This window comes from Phocoena sinus, chromosome 2, assembly GCF_008692025.1.
Source record: "Phocoena sinus isolate mPhoSin1 chromosome 2, mPhoSin1.pri, whole genome shotgun sequence".
Classification (NCBI taxonomy): domain Eukaryota; kingdom Metazoa; phylum Chordata; class Mammalia; order Artiodactyla; family Phocoenidae; genus Phocoena; species Phocoena sinus.
Window position 1 is genome coordinate 84,548,268 of NC_045764.1, and position 21,914 is coordinate 84,570,181.

At 40.2% G+C, this 21,914-nt stretch overlaps 1 protein-coding gene across 2 annotated transcripts in view; it reads left to right on the forward strand.

The window, feature by feature from the left end:
* The first annotated feature begins 9,253 nt into the window (after nt 1–9,253).
* The window catches only part of ATP8B4 (ATPase phospholipid transporting 8B4 (putative)), a 305,179-nt gene continuing 292,518 nt past the window's right edge, over nt 9,254–21,914 (forward strand). For both annotated transcript variants that reach the window (XM_032624347.1, XM_032624361.1), the window contains exon 1: nt 9,254–9,376. The gene's annotated coding sequence lies outside the window, so the exon portion shown is untranslated. The remainder of the gene's footprint in view (nt 9,377–21,914) is intronic.

Below are 21,914 nucleotides of genomic sequence, written 5' to 3' on the forward strand. Positions count from 1 at the left end.
TGTTTTTGTGCCAGTACCATATTTTCTTGATTACTGTAGCTTTGTAGTATAGTCTGAAGTCAGGGAGTCTGACTCCTCCAGCTCCGTTTTTTCCCCTCAAGACTGCTTTAGCTATTCGGGGTCTTCTGTATCTCCATACAAATTTTAAGATTCTTTGCTCTAGTTCTGTAAAAAATGTCATTGGTAATTTGATAGGGATTGCATTGAATCTGTAGATTGCTTTGGGTAGTATAGTTATTTTCACAATATTGATTCTTCCAATCCAAGAACATGGTATATCTCTCCATCTGTTTGTATCATCTTTAATTTCTTTCACCAATGTCTTATAGTTTTCTGCATACAGGTCCTTTGTCTCCCTAGGTAGGTTTATTCCTAGGTATTTTATTCTTTTTGTTGCAGTGGTAAATGGGAGAGTTTCCATAATTTCCCTTTCAGATTTTTCATCATTAGTGTATAGGAATGCAAGAGATTACTGTGTATTAATTTTGTATCCTGCAACTTTACCAAATTCATTGATTAGCTCTAGTAGTTTTCTGGTGGCATCTTTGGGATTCTTTATGTATAGTATCATGTCATTTGCAAACAATGACCCTTTAACTTCTTTTCCAATTTGTATTCCTTTTGTTTCTTTTTCTTCTCCGGTTGTCATGGCTTGGACTTCCAAAATTATGTTGAATAATAGTGGCGAGAGTGGACATCCTTTTCTTGTTCCTGCTCATAGAGGAAATGCTTTCAGTTTTTCACCACTGAGAATGATGTTTGCTGTGGGTTTGCCATATATGGCCTTTATTATGTTGAAGTAGGTTCCCTCTATGCCCACTTGCTGGAGAGTTTTTATCATAAATGGGTGTTGAATTTTGTCAGAAGCTTTTTCTGCATCTATTGAGATGATCATATGGTTTTTATCCTTCAGTTTGTTTATATGGTGTATCACATTGATTGGAGTATATTGAAGAATCCTTGCATCCCTGGGATAAATCCCGCTTGATCATGGTGTATGATCCTTTTAATATGTTGTTGGATTCTGTTTGCTAGTATTTTGTTGAGGATTTTTGCATCTGTATTCATGAGTGATACTGGTCTGTAATTTTCTTTTTTTGTAGTATCTTTGTCTGGTTTTGGTATCCGGGTGATGGTGGCCTCATAGAATGAGTTTCGGAGTGTTCCTTCCTCTGCAATGTTTTGGAAGAATTTGAGAAGGATGGGGTTAGCTCTTCTCTAAATGTTTGATAGAATTCACCTGTGAAGCCATCTGGTCCTGGATTTTTGTTTGTTGGAAGATTTTTAATCACAGTTTCAATTTCCTTACTTGTGATTGGTCTGTTCATATTTTCTGTTTCTTCCTGGTTCAGTCTTGGAAGGTTATAACTTTCTAAGAATTTTCCCATTTCTTCTAGGTCGTCCATTTTATTGGCATCGAGTTGCTTGTTGTAGTCTCTTAGGGTGCTTTGTATTTCTGTGGTGTCTGTTGTAACTTCTCCTTTTTCATTTCTACTTTTATTGATTTGAGTCCTCTCCCTCTTTTTCTTGATGAGTCTGGCTACTGGTTTATCAATTTTGTTTATCTTTTCAAGGAACCAGCTTTTATTTTTATTGATCTTTGCTATTGTTTTCTTTGTTTCTATTTCATTTATTTCTGCTCTGATCTTTATGATTTCTTTCCTTCTGCTAACTTTGGGTTTTGTTTGTTCTTCTTTCTCTCATTCCTTTAGGTGTAAGGTTAGATTGTTTATTTGAGATTTTTTCTTGTTTCTTGAGGTAGGCTTGTATTGCTATAAACTTCCCTTTTAGAACTGGTTTTGATGCATCCCATAGGTTTTGGATTGTCGTGTTTTTGTTGTCATTTGTCTCTAGGTATTATTTTATTTCCTTTTCGATTTCTTCACTGATCTCTTCGTTACTTAGTAGTGTATTGTTTAGTCTTCATTGGTTTGCGTTTTTTATGATTTTTTCCTGTAATTGATTTCTAATCTCATAGCTTTGTGGTCAGAAAAGATGCTTGATATGATTTCAATTTTCTTAAATTTACTGAGGCTTGACTTGTGACCCAAGATGTGGTCTATCCTGGAGAATGCTCCACGTGCACTTGAGAAGAAAGTGTAATATGCTGTTTGGGGATGGAATGTCCTATAAATATAAATTAAATCTCTCTGGTCTATTGTGTCATTTAAAGCTTGTGTTTCCTTATTAATTTTCTGTTTGGATGATCTGTCCATTGGTGTAAGTGAGGTGTTAAAGTCCCCCACTATTGTGTTACTGTCTATTTCCTGTTTTATAGCTGTTAGCAGGTGCCTTACGTATTGAGGTGCTCCATGTTTGGTGCATATATATTTATAATTGTTATATCTTCTTGTTGGATTGATCCTTTGATCATTTATTTTAAAGTCTATTTTACCTGATATGAGTATTGCTACTCCAGCTTTTTTTTTTTTTTTTTTTCTGTACACGGGCCTCTCACTGTTGTGGCCTCTCCCGTTGCGGAGCACAGGCTCCGGACACACAGGCTCAGCAGCCATGGCTCACGGGCCCAGCCACTCCGTGGCATGTGGGACCTTCCCGGACTGGGGCACGAACCCCTGTCCCCTGCATCGGCAGGCAGACTCTCAACCACTGCACCACCAGGGAAGCCCTCCAGCTTTCTTTTGCTTTTCATTTGCATGGAATATCTTTTTCCATCCCATCACTTTCAGTCTGTATGTGTCCCTAGATCTGTAGTGGGTCTCTTGTAAACAGCATATAAATGGGTCTTATTTTTGTATCCATTCAGCGAGCCTGTGTCTTTTGGTTGGAGCATTTAATCCATTCACCCTTAAGGTAATTATTGATATTTATGTTCCTATGACCATTTTCTTAATTGTTATGGGTTTGTTTTTGTAGGTCCTTTTCTTCTCTTGTGTTTCCCACTAACAGAAGTTCCTTTAGCATTTTCTGTAGAGCTGGTTTTGTGGTGCTGAATTCTCTTTGCTTTTGCTTGTCTGTAAAGCTTTTGATTTCTCCATCGAATCTGAATGAGATCATTGCTGGGTAGACTAATCTTGGGTGTAGCTTCTTCCCTTTCATCACTTTAAATATATCATGCCACTCCCTTCTGGCTTGTAGAGTTTCTGTTGAGAAATCAGCTGTTAACCTTATGGGAGTTCCCTTGTATGTTATTTGTCATTTTTCCCTGTTGTTTTCAGTAATTTTTCTTTGTGTTTAGTTTTTGTCAATTTGATTACCATGTGTCTTGGTATGTTTCTCCTTGGGTTTATCCTGCCTGGGACTCTGCTTCCTGGACTTGGGTGGCTATTTCCTTTCCCATGTTAGGGAAGTTTTCGATTCTAATCTGTTCAAATATTTTCTCAGGTCCCTTCTCTCTCTCTTCTCCTTCTGGGACCCCTATAATGTGAATGTTGTTGCGTTTAATGTTGTCCCAGAGGTCTCTTAGGCTGTCTTCATTTCTTTTCATTTTTTGTTCTTTATTCTCTTCCATGCAGTGAATTCCACCATTCTGTCTTCCAGGTCACTTATCTGTTCTTCTGACTCAGTTATTCTGCTATTGATTCCTTCTAGTGTATTTTTCGTTTCATTTATTGTCTTTTTCATCTGTTTGTTCTTTAGTTCTTCTAAGTCTTTACTAAACTTTTCTTGTATCTTCTCGATCTGTGCCTCCATTCTGTTTCTAAGATCTTAGATCATCTTTACTATCATTACTCTGAATTCTTTTTCAGATAGATTGCCTATCTCCTCTTCATTTAGTTGTTCTTCTAGGTTTTTATCTTGCTCCTTCATCTGCAACATATTACTTTGTCATCTGATTTTGCCAAACTTACTGTGTTTGTGATTTCCCTTTTGCCTGCTGCAAGATCGTAGTTCCTGTTGCTTCTGGTGTCTGCCCCCTGCTGGATGAGGTTGGTCCAGAGGCTTGTGCCATTATCCCCTTGATAGGGGGTTTGATTCGTGTTGTGTTGATAAGAGCCTGCCCTAGATATTGAGTGGGGCCTCCCCCTTTTCTCTGTGGTTATCACTGCCCTGTCAGGTGCAGGGTCTGCTCCCTAGTTGTTGGAGTAGAGGTCCCCAGATCTGTTTCTTAGCTGTGTTTCTGATCTGCAGTGTGAGGTAGGCCGGATTGGAGCACTGACACTGGGAGAGCAGCCACTGAGCATTTCTCCACTGGAGCTGTTCACCCATGATTGTGCTCCATTGTGTCCCCTTTCGCCCATTGTGTGGGTTCACAAAATATACTATTGCTGGAACTGCTCTCAGTCCTACCTTAACTGTGGGTACACTAGCAAACAGCCCTGGTGACTCTCAGGCATTGTTCTCACCCGGCCAATGGCACAGGTCCACTGAAGTTAGGTCCCATGACTGCAGTCATTTTGCACCTGAACTCACTGTGGGAGCTATGTAGGCAGCTTGAACTCTGGTCTGGCCCTACCCCCATGTGTATGTGCCCACAGAGCCCACAGCTACTAAAGCCAGACCTGTGAAAGGGGGTTTGACTGGTGTTGTGGTGACCAGAGCCTGAACTGCATATTGAGTGCGGCCTGAAATTCTGTTCAAAGAATTTATACTGAAACAAATCGTTATGTGAATATAAGTTTCCTAAGACAGAAATCAATGGACAGATTTTTCCTTGAGTTTTAATTATGTTGCTTTAAAAATGGCGTAAGTTAAATTATATTCCAGAATTTTTCAGTTAGTCTTATTTGCAACACCTACTAGAAAATTGTATGTGGCTGAGATCGTCACTCTTGCAGAATAGCAGTCTCTGTAATACTTCATGTCATATTCAAATGAATGTTTTCAGCTCTTGCAAACCTTTCAAAATTATTTTAGATTTCTACAAAGTATGCTTTTCAATATATAGTTCTGTTTTACTGACATGTTGATAAAACTAAATGTTAACCAATACTCTCCTCCAACTACATACTACGTTTCCTTTCCATTTCCTTAGACAATTTAAACCAGCAGTCTTCCTTCTTCTTTCTCTTCCCTCTTATGCAGTCTTTCTTGGATGATAACATACTTATTGATGCCCTAGTGCACTTATCAATCTCCTCACAATTTTTAATAACACTTCTTGACTCTTGTTCTCTCTTTTCACTTTCTTCTATAGCTTGACAATAGCCTGGATCTGATCACCTCTTGGGACTTCTATCTAAAGTCCTGGAACTTAGTGTTCCTGAACACATTCTGGTGACATTGCATTAAGCCTATATTATCATATCTATTAGCATGCTTTTTAAAAAAACTTTTTATTTTATATTTGAGTATAGTTGATTAACAATGTGTTAGTTTCACGTGTACAGCAAAGTGATTCAGTTATATATATACATGTATCTATTCTTTTTCAAATTCTTTTGCCATTTAGGTTGTTACATAATATTGAGCAGAGTTTCCTGTGCTATCCAGTAGGTCCTTGTTGGTTATCCATTTTAAATATAGCAGTGTATACATGTCAATCCCAAACTCCCTAACTACCCCTTCCCGCCAGGAAATCATATATGTGGAAACTAAAAAGAAATGATACAAATGAACTTACTTACAAAACGGAAATAGACTCACAGACTTAGAGAACAAACTTATGGTTACCATATATACTTTTTTTTTTAACATCTTTATTGGAGTATAATTGCTTTACAATGGTGTGTTAGTTTATGCTTTATAACAAAGTGAATCAGTTATACATGTACATATGTTCCCATATCTCTTCCCCCTTGCGTCTCCCTCCCTCCCACCCTCCCTATCCACCCCCTCTAGGTGGTCACAGAGCACAGAGCTGATCTCCCTGTGCTATGCGGCTGCTTCCCACTAGCTATCTATTTTACGTTTGGTAGTGTATATATGTACCATATATACTTATAATTTTTCACATTTTAGAATTATTTTTTATTTACTTACACAAAATATTTTAAATTTCCCTTTATGTGGTTCTGCCAAATCACTTTTGGCTGAATAGAAATATTGTCCTGTTGGCACAAGTCCCCAGATTTCAAGGATGTTCCAAATGACTGACCAAACATTTTGTATGCTGAGTGCACCTGAGGGCACCTATCAGGCAGAGAAGGCAAAAAGAAAAGAACGGCTGGAGAGGGAAAGTAGGGAGGAAAATACGCCTTGAGAAAGCATTTAATAAAATTTCCACTAGATGGCAGTAACACTCCAGGAATAAGGTTCCTAAGTCCCCAGAAAGGAATAAACCTACTAGGAAGGAACTGTGGAGCATGCCTGGTACTGTCTCCTGCCTAGTGCAGAAATCTTTTAAATGGATATGCTCTTCAGATCATACCAATTTAACTTAAAAAAAAAAATCTCATTCTCAATCCTGTTCATCTTTCAGTAATCTAATATTATCCCCTCCCCCCAAAAAAAAGATTGAGAGAGAGAGAGAGAGAGAGACTATGCCCCTGAATCAATCTATAGGTTATCTCAAATCAGACAAGATGCTATGGAGGGCAAATATTAAAAAAAGTTAAGATGCAGTAGAATGTATTTTATACCTAAAGTTAATTAAAAGTTCTTTACTAAAAGTATCTTAACCCCTTTATTCTTAGTTCAATTTTTGTTTGATCCTGATTTTAAAAACAAGTAAAAAAATAGACAAAATTGAAAAGTAAACTAAATTGCAAGATTCATTCTAACTCAGATTAGGAACTGGCAAATATTTTCAGGAATTATAGAGGTAATACCGTACCCCTGAGTAATTCAGCCAAATCTTGCAAAAAGTACTATTTAGTATCAGTTATGGTCTTTTGTGACTCTGTTAGGCTAGAGGAGCTAAGTATCTTCCATTTGCAGGCTCATCCCAGCAGTCAGACAAATGTAGAGTTAGTCTTACTGCCAAAAGCCACTTATTTGCAAGCTTGCGAGCAGTCCTGGAGACTCCGTGCCAGGTGCCAAGCTGCAGGACCCCCTACTCTTCATCCTGTTCTTTCACTGCGTTCTACTTGCTAGCTGGCTACTGAGGTTCATACGTGGATTCATGATAGCCCTGACTGGGCTGATGCATGAGGGACCCTAATTCGAGGGAGTGGCAATACAATCCCCAGAAGTGACCCAGCAAGGCCAAGCACAATATTACATGAATATGGTGTAATATGATGTGGAACCAACTGTTCCCGTAAGTATAGAGGAGAGGAGTGATCGCATCCCCTGGGACCAGTCAGAGGGGCTTCCAGGAGTAGGTGAGCCTCGAAAAAGGTGCTGAAAGAAATAGTAGTTATGAATTGTGTGTTGGGGAAAGGTAGGCACTGTGGATAGGAGGAAAGGTGTAAAAAGTATAGATAATTGCAAATCATGCCATCTATATCACAGCATTCTTTCGTGCCAAAATGAAGAAAAACATGACTTAAGTGCAAATACAAAAATCTATCGTGTTCAGTAGAATTATTTGATAAGGTCTTTCACTTTTCCCCTCCTTTGCGTTTCTACCACCAACATTGTAGGCTTTCCTACTAGCTTTATGTACGATTGATTAATCCATTACCTTTACTATATATTTATGTCTACCAGTAATCAAGGGGCATCTCCTGGGCCCCTTGTTGCAAAAACCTGAGCACCAGATGTACAAACTAGGTCACCAAATGTATGTAAAAGCTCCTGTCCCAGAGATACTGATTCTCTGGAGCATGGCTGGGGGAGAGCACGAAGACAGTGCCTGCCTCCATAGTCTCTGGAAAGGATGGCCGTCAGCCCTCAGTTTAATTAGAAGCTGGCCTCTCAGGCTGCATTTATAATGATAAGGTAATACGCCACTTTCACGGAAGGACTGAACTCTGGGTCTGTTTCCTCTTGTGCCCTGGGGGTGGTGGCTGTTTAAGAACTCTTCTTTTCTTGGTTACAGACCTGTGGCACCCATAGGTGTAAGCCAGTTGGCCACCCTCTGGTGTCCCCTGGTAGCAGCCACAAAAACTGGAGTGCCAAAAATATGAGCTCCTTTCTAGGAGAAACCAGGGAATTGGGGGAAGGCAGAGGGAGAGTGCAAAGATGGTGTCCACTGGCCTCTAGTTGTGTGCCAGACCAGAAGCCTGCCCCTAGGCCAAAGCTCCAGGACAAGCAAATATGCCTCCTTCACAGGAGGACTAGGGTGTGTTTCAGTCTGCTGTCTGTGCAGTGCCCTGGGGGTGGTAGGCTGCCAAGAACAGTCTCTCCCATGGTTCCAGTCCTGTGAGACCCAGGATCGAAAGCCCCCTACCCTCCAGAGCCAGGTGATCAAGCGGAATCCCCTGGCGGCAGCCATAAAAACTGGGCCACAGACGCGTGTAAAAGCTCCCCTGCAAGAGATACTGGTGCTCTGGAGCGCGGAGCGGGGAGTGTGAAGACGGTGCCCTCCTGCTGCAATGAGGCAGAGAGAGCGCGTACAGATGGTGCCTGCTGGGAAAAGAAAGAGAACAACAACAACCAAAGGATGGAGCTCACTGGCTAGAGTGAGGCGGAGGTAGAGCCTCAGGACGATGCCCACGAGCCGACAGGCTCTCAGCTGTGCTAAATTAGATGCCTGCTCTTCAGGCCGATGCTTTAGTGTTAGCAAGTGAGCCTCATTCGCACGAGGTCTGGGCGCCTCGTGACTGGGGCCTCCAGGGGGGTCCGAGCCCACGGGGCCTTTAAGAGCTGCTTCTCGTCATTTCTCCTGCAGCCTTGTGGGATTCCGTGACCTCGCTTGGTTTTCAAAGCTAGATATTTTGGGGTTCGGTTCTCAGGCGCAAATCTTAAAAGCTGGGGTGCCTGATAGGGGTCTCAAACCCTCACTCCTCAGGGGAAGCCCGGGGTCTGAGTTCCCTCCTGATTGTGGGCTGCTGCATCAGGGGTGGGATTTATGGCAGGATTGCATCCTAGGCCCTCCGGCCCACTTCTGTGTGGGCCTTCCCTACTTTGCCTGGTGTGTAGGAGTTGTTAGGCGGTTTTTAGTTTTTATTTTGTTTTTTGTTTGTTTGTTTGTTTTTGAGAGATAGTTGTTTCAGGTATAGCTACAGAATCAGTGTGTCTCCTGGGAGGGGGTGAGCCCAGCATCCTCCTACATCGCCATCTTGACACCATCAGCTCTTTGCTATTGAAATTCCCACCTGGCTCATCTCTCTGATGGGAATCCAGAACCATGGACCAGGATTGTGAAGGGAAGACCTGGGAGAGTCTGGAAGCTTTATCTCTCCCACAACGTTTGTTGCCTTTCCCCACCCCCGTCTTTTGTAGCAGTCATCAGTTAACATCCCTTAAAAGGGAAGCAGCCTGTGTGCTTATGATCTACAGGGACAGCAAAGCAGGAAGAGGAAGAGGAGAGGGCTGCTTTGCTGCAGCTGATTTTCAGAGAAGGGCAGAACTCCAAGGGCTGAGGCAGAGGGAGGCAGCTTTTGGAAAAAGGGAGAAGAAAATGAGAGGAGGAGGACCCAGGGAGCAGGTATGAGCCAAAAGTGTCCAGGGGCTCACAGATACTGGGGTGGAGATTTCTGACCCATAGTTCCTTCCATGGTGGAGTTCTAGAAGAAGCTGGTGGCTTTTTGCTCTTTTGAGGACGGTCTGTCTGCAAGAGATCAGTCCTTTTGTAAAACATTCTCAGTTAATACTTCCCAAAGCTGTCTGCACATTAGAATTACCTTAAGAACTTTATTTTTATTTTATTTTACTTTTCCCAGAAAGGGAGCATGGGAGTGAATTTATCTTAGAACTTGCATGTCTGAAAGGTCTTTGATCTCTCTTTCACATGGTGGGCCATTTGGCTGGACATAGACTTCTTTTTTTTTTTATTGCGATATAGTTGATTTACAATATTAGTTTCAGGTGTACAACATAGAAATTCAAAATTTTTATAGGTTATACTCCATTTAAAGTTATTATAAAATATTGGCTATGTTCTCTGTGTTGTACAATATATACTTGGATATTATTCCTTTTATACATAGTAGTTTGTTCCTCTTAATTCCCTACCCCTATCTTGCCCCTCCCCCCAACCCTCTCCCCACTGGTAACCACCAATTTTTTCTCTATATCTGTGAGTCTGTTACTTTTTGTAAGGTTCATTAGTTTGTTGTATTTTTTAGATTCCACTTATATGTGATATCATACAGTATTTGTTTTTCTCTGACTTATTTCACTAAGCATAATACCCTCTAAGTCCATCCACGTTGTTGCAAATGGCAAAATTTCATTCTTTTTTGAGGTTGAGTAGTATTCCACTGTATGTATGTGTGGGTGTGTGTATAGATATATAAAATCTCACATCTTCTTTATCCATTCATCTGTTGATGGACATGTAGGTTGCTTCCATATCTTGGCTACTGTGAATAGTCCTACTATGAACATAGGGGTGCATTTATCTTTTTGAATTAGTGTTTTCATTTTTTTCAGATATATACCCAGGAGTGGAATTGCTGGGTCATAAGATAGCTCTATTTTTAGTGTTTTGAGGAATATCCATACTATTTTCCACAGTGGTGGCACCAATTTACATTCCTACCAACAGTGTATGAGGGTTCCTTTTCTCCACATCCTTACCAACACTTGTTAATTGTGTTCTTGTTGATAATAGTCATCCTGAGAGGTGTAAGGTGATATCTTATTGTGGTTTTAATTTGTATTTCTCTGATGATTAATGATGTTGAGCATCTTTTCAGGTGCCTGTTAGCCATCTGTATGTCTTCTTTGGAGAAATGTCTATTCGGGTCTTCTGCCCATTTTTTTTTTTTTAATATTGAGTTGTATGAGCTGTTTATGTATTTTGGATATTAACTCCTTATCACTCATATCATTCGCAAATATCTTCTCCCATTCAGTAGGTTGTCTTCAGTTTTGTCATGTTTTCCTTTGCTGTGCAAAAGCTTTTAAATTTAATGAGGTCCCATATGTTTATTTTTCTTTTGCTTCCTTTGCTTTAGGAGACCAGATCCAAAAAATATTACTATGGTTTATGTCAGAGTGTTCTGCGTATGTTTTCCTCTAAGAATTTTATGGTTTCAGGTCTTACATTTAGGTCTTTAATCCATTTTGAGTTTATTTTTGTATATAAACTTCTGTATTCTCTAACAAGAGAATGTTCTAATTTCATTCCTTTACAGGTAGCTGTCCAGGTTCCCCAGCACCACTTTTTGAAGAAACTGTCTTTTCTCCATTGTATATTCTTGCCTCTTTTGTCATAGATTAATTGACCATAAGCGTGTGGCTTTATTTCTGGGCTTTCTATCCTGTTGCATTGATCTATGTGTCTGGTTTTGTGCCTGTACCATATTGTTTTGATTACTGTAGCTTTGTAGTGTAGTCGGAAGTCAGGGAGCATAATTCCTTCAGCTCTGTTCTTCTTTCTCAAAATTGTTTTGTCTACTTGGGGTCTTTTATGGTTCCATACAAATTTTAGAATTATTTATTCAGGTTCTGTGAAAAACTTGATAGGGATTGCACTGAATCTGCAGATTGCCTTGCATAGTATGGTCATTTTAACAATATTTGTTCTTCCAATCCATGAACGCAGTATATACTTCCATTTGTGTTATCTTCCATTTCTTTCGTAAGTGTCTTATAGTTTTCTGAGCATAGGTCTTTTCCCTCCTTAGGTATGTTTATTCCTAAGTATTTTATTCTTTTTGATGTGATGGTAACTGAAACTGTTTTCTTAATTTCTCTTTCTGGTAGTTTGTTGTTAGTGTATAGAAATGCAACAGATTTCTATATATGAATTTTGTATCCTGCAACTTAACCAAGTTAGTCAATGAACGCTAGTAGTTTTTTTTTTTTTTTAACATCTTAATTGGAGTATAATTGCTTTACAATGGTATGTTAGTTTCTGCTGTATAACAAAGTGAACCAGCTATACATATACATATATCCCCATATCTCCTCCCTCTTGCATCTCCCTCCCACCCTCCCTATCTCACCCCTGTAGGTGGTCACAAAGCACTGAGCTGATCTCCCTGTGCTATGCAGCTGCTTCCCACTAGCTATCTATTTTATATTTGATAGTGTACATATGTCCATGCCACTCTCTCACTTTGTCCCAGCTTACCCTTCCCCCTCCCCATATCCTCAAGTCCATTCTCTAGTAGGCCTGCACCTTTATTCCCATCTTGCCTCTAGGTTCTTCATGACCTTTTTATTTCTTTTCTTGGATTCCATATATATGTGTTAGCGTACGGTATTTGTTTTTCTCTTTCTGACTTACTTCACTCTGTATGACAGACTCTAGGTCCATCCACCTCACTACAAATAACTCAGTTTCCTTTCTTCTTATGGCTGAGTAATATTCCAGTGTATACATGTGCCACATCTTCTTTATCCATTCGTCTGTTGATGGACACTTAGGTTGCTTCCATGTCCTGGCTATTGTAAATAGAGCTGCAATGAACATTGTGGTACATGACTCTTTTTGAATTATGGTTTTCTCAGGGTATATGCCAAGTAGTGGGATTGCTGTGTCATATGGTAGTTCTATTTTTAGTTTTTTAAGGAACCTCCATACTGTTCTCCATAGTGGCTGTATCAATTTACATGCCCACCAACAGTGAAAGAGGGTTCCCTTTTCTCCACACCCTCTCCAGCATTTATTGTTTCTAGATTTTTGATGATGGCCATTCTGAGCGGTGTGAGATGATATCTCATTGTAGTTTTTTTTTCTTTTTTTTTCGGTATGCAGGCCTCTCACTGTTGTGGCCTCTCCCATTGTGGAGCACAGGCTCTGGACGCGCAGTCTCAGCGGCCATGGCTCACAGGCCCAGTCGCTCCGTGGCATGTGGGATCTTTCCGGACCGGGGCACGAACCTGTGTCCCCTGCATCGGCAGGCGGACTCTCAACCACTGCATCACCAGGGAAGCCCTCATTGTAGTTTTGATTTGCATTTCTCTAATGATTCATGATGTTGAGCATTCTTTCATGTGTTTGATGGCAATCTGTATATCTTCTTTGGAGAAATGTCTATTTAGGTCTTCTGCCCATTTTTGAATTGGGTTGTTTGTTTTTTTGTTACTGAGCTGCATGAGCTGCTTATAAATTTTGGAGATTAATCCTTTGTCAGTTGCTTCATTTGCAAATATTTTCTCCCATTCTGAGGGTTGTCTTTTCGTCTTGTTTATGGTTTCTTTTGCTGTGCAAAAGCTTTGAAGTTTCATTAGGTCCCATTTCTTTATTTTTGTTTTTATTTCCACTTCTCTATGAAGTGGATCTAAAGGGATCTGGCTGTTGTTTATGTCATAGAGTTTTCTGCCTATGTTTTCCTCTAAGAGTTTAACAATGTCTGGCCTTACATTTAGGTCTCCAATCCATTTTCAGTGTATTTTTGTGTATGGTGTTAGGGAGTGTTCTAATTTCATTATTTTACATGTAGCTGTCCAGTTTTCCCAGCACATTTATTGAAGAGGGTGTCTTTTCTTGCTTCCTTTATCAAAGATAAGGTGACCATATGTGTGTGGGTTTATCTCTGGGCTTTCTATCCTGTTCCATTGATCTATCTTTCTGTTTTTGTGCCAGTACCATACTGTCTTGATTACTGTAGTTTTGTAATATAGTCTGAAGTCAGGGAGCCTGATTCTCCCAGCTCCATTTTTCTTTCTCAAGATTGCTTTGGCTATTTGGGGTCTTTTGTGTTTCCACACAAATTGTGAGATTTTTTGTTCTAGTTCTGTGAAAAATGCCATTGGTAGTTTGATAGGGGATTGCATTGAATCTGTAGATTGCTTTGGGTAGTATAGTCATTTTCACAATATTGATTCTACCAATCCAAGAACGTGGTATATCTCTCCATCTATTTGTATCATCTTTAATTTCTTTCATCAGTGTTTTATAATTTTCTGCATATACATCTTTTGTCTCCTTAGGTAGGTTTATTCCTATATATTTTATTCTTTTTGTTGCAATGGTAAATGTGAGTGTTTTCTTAATTTCACTTTCAGATTTTTCATCATTAGTGTACAGGAATGTAAGTGATTTCTGTGCATTAATTTTGTATCCTGCTACTTTACCAAATTCATTGATTAGCTCTAGTAGTTTTCTGGTAGCATCTTTAGGATTCTCTATGTATAGTATCATGTCATCTGCAAACAGTGACAGCTTTACTTCTTCTTTTCCGATTTGGATTCCTTTTATTTCCTTTTCCTCTCTGATTGCTGTGGCTAAAACTTCCAAAACTATGTTGAATAAGAGTGGTGAGAGTGGGCAACCTTGTCTTGTTCCTGATCTTAGTGGAAATGCTTTCAGTTTTTCACCATTGAGGATGATGTTGGCTGTGGGTTTGTCACATATGGCCTTTATTATGTTGAGGAAATTTCCCTCTATGCCTGCTTTCTGGAGGGTTTTTATCATAAATGGGTGTTGAATTTTGTCGAAAGCTTTCTCTGCATCTATTGAGATGATCATATCATTTTTCTCATTCAGTTTGTTAAAATGGTGTATCATGTTGATTGATTAGCATATATTGAAGAATCCTTGCATTCCTGGGATAAACCCCACTTGATCATGGTGTATGATCCTTTTCATGTGCTGTTGGATTCTGTTTGCCAGTATTTGTTGAGGATTTTTGCTTCTATGTCCATCAGTGACATTGGCCTGTAGTTTTCTTTCATTGTGACATCTATATCTGGCTTTGGTGTCAGGGTGATAGTGGCCACATAGAATGAGTTCGGGAGTGATCTTCCATCTGCTATATTGTGGAAGAGTTTGAGAAGGATAGGTGTTAGCTCTTCTTTAAATGTTTGATAGAATTCGCCTGTGAAGCCATCTGGTCCAGGGCTTTTGTTTATTGGAAGATTTTTAATCACAGTTTCAATGTCAGTGCTTGTGATTGGTCTGTTCATATTTTTTATTTCTTCCTGGTTCAGTCCCGGAAGGTTGTGCATTTCTAGGAATTTGTCCATTTCTTCCAGGTTGTCCATTTTATTGGCATATTGTTGCTTGTAGTAGTCTTTCATGATCCTTTGTATTTCTGCTGTGTCAGTTGTTACTTCTCCATTTTTCATTTCTAATTCTATTGATTTGAGTCTTCTCCCTTTTTTTCTTGATAAGTCTGGCTAATAGTTTATCAATTTTCTCTAACTTCTCAAAGAACCAGCTTTTAGTTTTATTGATGTTTGCTATTGTTTTCTTCATTTCTTTTTCATTTATTTCTGATCTGATCTCTATGATTTCTTTCCTTCTGCTCACTTTGGGGCTCTTTTGTTCTCCTTTCTCTAATTGATTTAGGTGTACAGTTAGGTTGTTTATTTGAGACATTTCTTGTTTCTTAAGGTAGGATTATATTGCTATAAACTTCCCTCTTGGAACTGTTTTTGCTGCATTCCATAGGTTTTGAGTCATCCTGTTTTCATTGTCATTTGTTTCTAAGTATTTTTTGATTTCCTCTTTGATTTCTTCAGTGATCTCTTGGTTATTAAGTAGTGTATTCTTTTTTTTTTTTTTTTTGGCAGTACGCGGGCCTCTCACTTTTGCGGCCTCTCCCGTTGTGGAGCACAGGCTCCAGACGCACAGGCTCAGCGGCCATGGCTCACGGGCCTAGCCACTCCGCGGCATGTGGGATCTTCCCAGACTGGGGCATGAACCCGTGTCCCCTGCATCGGCAGGTGGACTCTCAACCACTGCGCCACCAGGGAAGCCCTAAGTAGTGCATTCTTTAGCCTCCGTGTGTTTGTATTTTTTACAGACTTTTTCCTGTAATTGATACCTAGTCTCATAGGGTTGGTTGGAAAAGGTACTTGATACGATTTCAATTTTCTTAAATTTACCAAGGCTTGATTTGTAACCCAAGATATGAACTAACCTGGAGAATGTTCCATGAGCACTTGAGAAGAAAGTGTATTCTGTTGTTTTTGGATGGAATGTCGTATAAATATCAATTAAATCTGTCTGGTCTATTGTGTCTTTTAAAGCTTTTGTTTCCTTATTAATTTTATGTCTTGATGATTTGTCCATTGGTGTAAGTGAGGTGTTAAAGTCCCCCGGTATTATTGTGTTACTGTCGATTTCGTCTTTTATGGCTGTTAGCAGTTCCCTTATGTATTGAGGTGTTCCTATGTTGGGTGCATATATATTTATAATTGTTATAACTTCTTCTTGGATTGATCCCTTGGTCCTTATGTAGTGTCCTTCCTTGTCTCTTGTAACATTCTTTATTTTAAAGTCTATTTTTTTCTCATGTGAGTATTGCTACTTCAGCTTTGTTTTGATTTCCATTTGCATGGAATATCTTTTTCCATCCCCTCACTTTCAGTCTGTATGTGTCCCTAGGTCTGAAGTGGGTCTCTTGTAGACAGCATGTTTATGGGTCTTGTTTTTGTATCCATTCAGCAAGGCTGTGTCTTAATCCATTCACGTTTAAGGTAATTATCGATATGTATGTTCATATGACCATTTTCTTATTTGTTTTGGGTTTGTTTTTGTAGGTCCTTTTCTTCTCTTGTGTTTCCCACTTACAGAAGTTCCTTTAGTATTTGTTGTAGAGCTGGTTTTTTGGTGCTGAATTCTCTTAGCTTTTGCTTGTCTGTGAAGCTTTTGATTTCTCCATCGAATCTGAATGAGATCTTTGCTGGATAGAGTAATCTTGGGTGTAGCCTCTTTCCTTTCATCACTTTAAATATATCATGCCACTCTCTTCTGGCTTGTAGAGTTTCTGTTGAGGCATCAGCTGTCAACCTTATGGGAATTCCCTTGTATGTTATTTGTCATTTTTCCCTTTTGCTTTCAATAATTTTTCTTTGTGTTTAGTTTTTGTCAATTTGATTACCATGTGTCTTGGTGTGTTTCTCCTTGGGTTTATCCTGCCTGGGACTCTCTCTGCTTCCTGGACTTGGGTGGCTATTTCCTTTCCCATGTTAGGGAAGTTTTTGACTATAATCTCTTCAAATATTTTCTCAGGTCCCTTCTTTCTCTCTTCTCCTTCTGGGACCCCTATAATGTGATTGTTGGTGTGTTTAGTGTTGTCCCAGAGGTCTCTTAGGCTGTCTTCATTTCTTTTCATCCTTTTTTCTTTTTTCTGTTCCATGCAGTGATTTCCACCATTCTGTCTTCCAGGTCACTTATCCATTCTTTTGCCTCAGTTATTCTGCTATTGATTCCTTGTAGTGTATTTTTCATTTCAGTCATTGTATTGTTCATCTGTTTTTTTTTGTTGTTCTTTAATTCTTCTAGGTCTTTGTTAAACATTTCTTGCATCTTCTCGATCTTTGCCTCCATTCTTTTTCCCACGTCCTGGATCATCTTCACTACAATTATTCTGAATTCTTTTTCTGGAAGGTTGTCTATCTCCACTTCATTTAGTTGTTTTTCTGGGGTTTTATCTTGTTCCTTCATATGGTACATAGCCCTCTGTCTTTTCATCTTGTCTATCATTCTGTGAATGTGGTTTTTGTTCCATAGGCTACAGGATGGTAGTGCTTCTGCTGTCTGCCCTCTGGTGGATGAGGCTAACTAAGTGGCTTGTGCAGGTTTCCTGATGGGAGGGCCTGGTGGTGGATAGAGCAGACTGTTGCTCTGGTGGGCAGAGCTCAGTAATACTTTAATCCGCTTTACTGCTGATGGGTGGGGCTGGGTTCCCTCCCTGTTGGTTGTTTGGCCTGAGGCATCCCAACACTGGAGTCTACCCGGGCTCTTTGGTGGGGCTAATGGCAGACTATGGGAGGGCTCATGCCAAGGAGTACTTCCCAGAACTTCTGCTGGCAGTGTCCTTTTCCCCATGGTGAGCCACAGCCACCGCCCGCCTGTGCTGGAGACCCTCCAACACTGGCAGGTAGGTCTGCTCAGTCTCCCCTGGGGTCACTGCTCCTTCCCCTGGGTCCTGATGCACACACTACTTTGTGTGTGCCCTCCAAGAATGGAGTCTCTGCTTCCCCCTGTCCTGTCAAAGTCCTGCAATCATCCCACTAGCCTTCAAAGTCTGATTCTCTAAGAATTCCTCCTCCCGTTGCTGGAACCCCAGGTTGGGAAGCCTGATGTGGGGCTCAGAACCTTCACTCCAGTGGGTGGACTTCTGTGATATAAGTGTTCTCCAGTCTGTGAGTCACCCACCCAGCACTTATGGGATTTGATTTTACTGTGATTGCACCCCTCCTACCGTCTCGTTATGGCTTCTCCTTTGTCTTTGGATGTGGGGTATCTTTTTTGGTGAGTTCCTGTTTCTTCCTGCTGATGATTGTCCAGCAGCTAGTTGTGATTCTGGTGTTCTCACAAGAGGGAGTGAGAGCACGTCCTTCTACTCTGCCATCTTGGTTCAGGCCCGATAACAGTATTTTTGAAGTCTTATATTCCAGGCACTGTGCTGTCAGCTTTATATGTTGTATCTTATTTAATCTGTAGAGAGTACTGTGGACAAAAAAATGTTGCGTGCCATTCCAGTAAACAATGAAAGCTGTCCCCATCAAGCCGTCACCCACTGCAGCTGCCCTGATGGTGTGCCCTGCAGGGAATTCTAAATATATTCTGGCATGCCCTCCTGGCCTGTAAAATATCCACTGATTAAACTGTGGGAGTCCCTTGTACGCAACTAGTTGGTTTTCCCTTGCTGTTTTAAGATTCTTTTTCTATCTTTAATTTTTGGCATTTAATTACGGTTTGTCTTGTTTTGGTTCTCATTGGGTTGATCTTGTTTGGGACTCTGTCTTCCTGAATCTTGATGTCTGTTTCCTTTTCCAGATTAAGGAATTTTCAGCTATTATTTCTTTTAGTAAATTCTCTGCCCCTTTCTCTCTTCTCTTTTTGGGACTCCTATCTTTCAATTTTTAGTATGCTTGATGTTATCTTAGAGGTCTCTTGAACTGTCCTCATTTTTAAAAGTTCCTTTTTCTTTTTTTTTTTTCTGTTCAGCTCATATGATTTCCACTACTCTGTCTTCTAGTTCACTGAGTCGTTCTTCTAATTTACTGTTGATTCCTTCTAGTGTATTTTTTATTTTACTTATTGTATTCTTCAGTCTTTTGATTCTTCTTTATATTTTCTAACTCTTTGTTAAACTTCTCACTGTGTTCATCCATTCTTCTCCTGAGTTCACTGAGCATCTCTATAATCATTACCTTGAACTCTTTATTATATAGATTGCTTATCTCCACTTCAGTTAGTTTTTTCTGAGGTTTTATCTTGTTCTTTTATCCCCTAATTTTGCCTAACTCTCTGTGTTTCTTTGTATGTATTAGGTAGGTTGTTTACATTTCATGATCTTGGAGAAGTAGCCTTATGTAGGAGACATCTTATAGGACTCAGTAGCACATTCTCTTCTTGTCACCAGAGCTATATGCTCCAGGGAAGTGTCTCTTATGTGGGCTTCATGGACACTTCTGTTGTTGTGGGACTGACTACTGTGGGTGTGTTTTTAGACCTACCTGGCCCCCTTCATGGTTGCCTGACAGGTCTTGCGTTTTCCTGAGGCTGTTGGCTACTGGTAGGCAGAGCTACATCATAGAGTGCCTGACTGTAGGGGCTGGGAATTTTTTGGGCTGGTGGCAGCCTAATGGGTGGGGCTGGGTCCCTGTGCAGCTGGCTACTTGGTCTGAGGAGTCCTGGGACTGATGCTGACCTGCTATTGGGTGGGTAAGCCCCTGATTCTAATAGACTAGATTGGGGAGTCCAAAATGGTGCTTGTCAGCCCCAGTGTCCTTGTGGTAGAATGAGCTGCCAAAAATGGCTGCTACCAGCCTCTGTGTTCACAGCAGGAATCCTAGTTGCCTCTTGCCTCTCTGAGAAGCTCTACAAGATCAGCAAGTGGGACTGACCCAATCTCCCTTCAAACTACTGCCTCTGTACTGGGTCTTAGAGTGTGTGAGATTTTACATTCACCTTTTAAAAGCAGAGTGTCTGTTTCCTACAACCCTCTGGCTATCTTATACACAGTTCTTGCTAGCCTGCAAAGCCACTACTTGGGGCTCATCTTCCCAGTGTAGGACCCTCCTCCCCCAGCTTGGGAACCTGATATGGGTCTCAGAGCCTTCACTCTTTGGGAAGAACTTCTTCCCTCTGTCCTCCCATTTGTGGGTTGCCCACCTGAGGGTATGAGTCTTGACTATACCATGTCTCCACCCCTCCTACCCATCTCACTTATTTAAAATATTTACTTATTTAAAATATTTTATATAAATATTTTAAATAAGTAAATAAATATTTTAAATAAGTAAATACTTAATATAAGTATTTACTTATTTAAAGTATTTTCTGCTAGTCTTCAGGTCATTCTAATCCATAGTCACTCTGTAAATAGTTGTCATTTTTGTGTGCTTATGGGAGGAGTTAAGTTCAGGGTCTTCCTACTCTGCCCTCTTGGTTATAACCCTCCCATCTTGGCTACTCCCTCTTACATTTGCACTATTTTAACTGTATATTATTTTGCTTCACTTGTGAATTTTTAAAATATTTTATGTACATATCTGTGAATAAAACATGTTCCCAAGTAGGCTGTGTTTTAAATGCTCTTATTGAGACTTTTACTGGAGTTTCAGACAGTTTAGTATATTATGGTGGATGATTCAATGTAACTTTCTTTACATTGACAACTCATATCACAATAGTTTTCTGCACACTGTCTCAGGTCTTGAATTTGGAGTTACTTTGAGGTTCTGTTTGCTTGGAGTCTCTCTTCAGGTCTCCACACTGAGAACTGGAGCTCTAATGGTATTAAAAGAGGCTAGATAAGGAGGAACCAGGGCCTGGTAGATAAATACAGCCTATGAGGGGATGAGGCCCACACCTGGGGAAAGATGCAGCTGTTGGAAGTGGGGAGAGTGGAGCTTGCAGGGGCGTGGAAATCAGCATGATTCAGAGGCCTAAGGATGCTCAGGAACTGGACTGCAGTCCCTGGAGGTGGGGGATTGCCTGGTAAGAGCGACTTAGAGCCCCAGACTTCAAGGGGTGTGTTCCAGGCAGAGACTTACACAAAAGGCTAGGTGTGGGAGAGAAAGTTACCCAGCTTCTGGGGTACCTGGAGGTTAAGGGGTTGGACTGAATGTCCCAACCCTCTAATTAGATGGTAAGCTCTATTGGCAACAAGCCCCCATCCTTAGATGCTCTCCAAAAGTCACCTCATTAACATAACAAAAAACAAGCCACCTCAATTGCTTTCATCACTTAGGAAATTCCAAGGGTTTTAGGAGCTCTGTGCCAGTAACAGAGATGAAGACCACGTTTATATTTGTTATTATAAGTCACGATATCCCAGGAACAAAATTTATTAAACACTAACAATATGGTAGGTATTGCACTAGGTACTGGGGATAAAGCTGTGAATGTGACAGACACAGTCTCTGTTCTTAGGGAGTTTAGAGTCTTAAGGAGAAGACAGATATCATTAAACAGAAAATTACAAGTAATTAGGTAAATTACAAGAGTATAGGGAAGTAGAGGCTGCAGAAATATATGAGCCTTGAACCTTAGGTTCAGTAAGATGAAGATGTACGGTATCAGAAAAAGACTAGATTGGTCCTGGGATCTTGTGGGTAGGGGCTGAGTTGAAGGATCTGTGGGTAGAGGAAGCTGGGCCTAGACAGTGGAAGTTTGGCTTTAAGGTCCTAGGTACTTCCTCTCAGAACCCCCATGGGATAATCTCTCTCTACTGTTTGTGTTATTTCTATGCAAGAATCTACGTATTTGTGCTTGTCCAAGTTTAACTTCTATCTGCCCATCAGGTAGAAAATATCACACTGTGTAGGTGAATTCTAAGACTCAAGATAAAATGTGATTTCTAACAAAAATACTTTATTTAGAACATAGTGATTAAATGAAGTTACTTCCCCAAATATGTGTAGTCTAGGGTAATCTGAATTTTCTCAAGTTCAAATTTGAGGTTATGTAGAAGGATGGTAGACAGTGAGGACTACCTAATGTTTGCACTGTTATGTGCACTCTGATATATCATAGTCACTCAAAGTAGTGTTGACTATTCTATAGAATGGATACATTTAATTACCTTATTTATTCACACAGTTTTCTCCATACCAGCAATTGAGTCCTGTTCATGCCTACTTTGATTTTGAAACAAAAAAAAAAA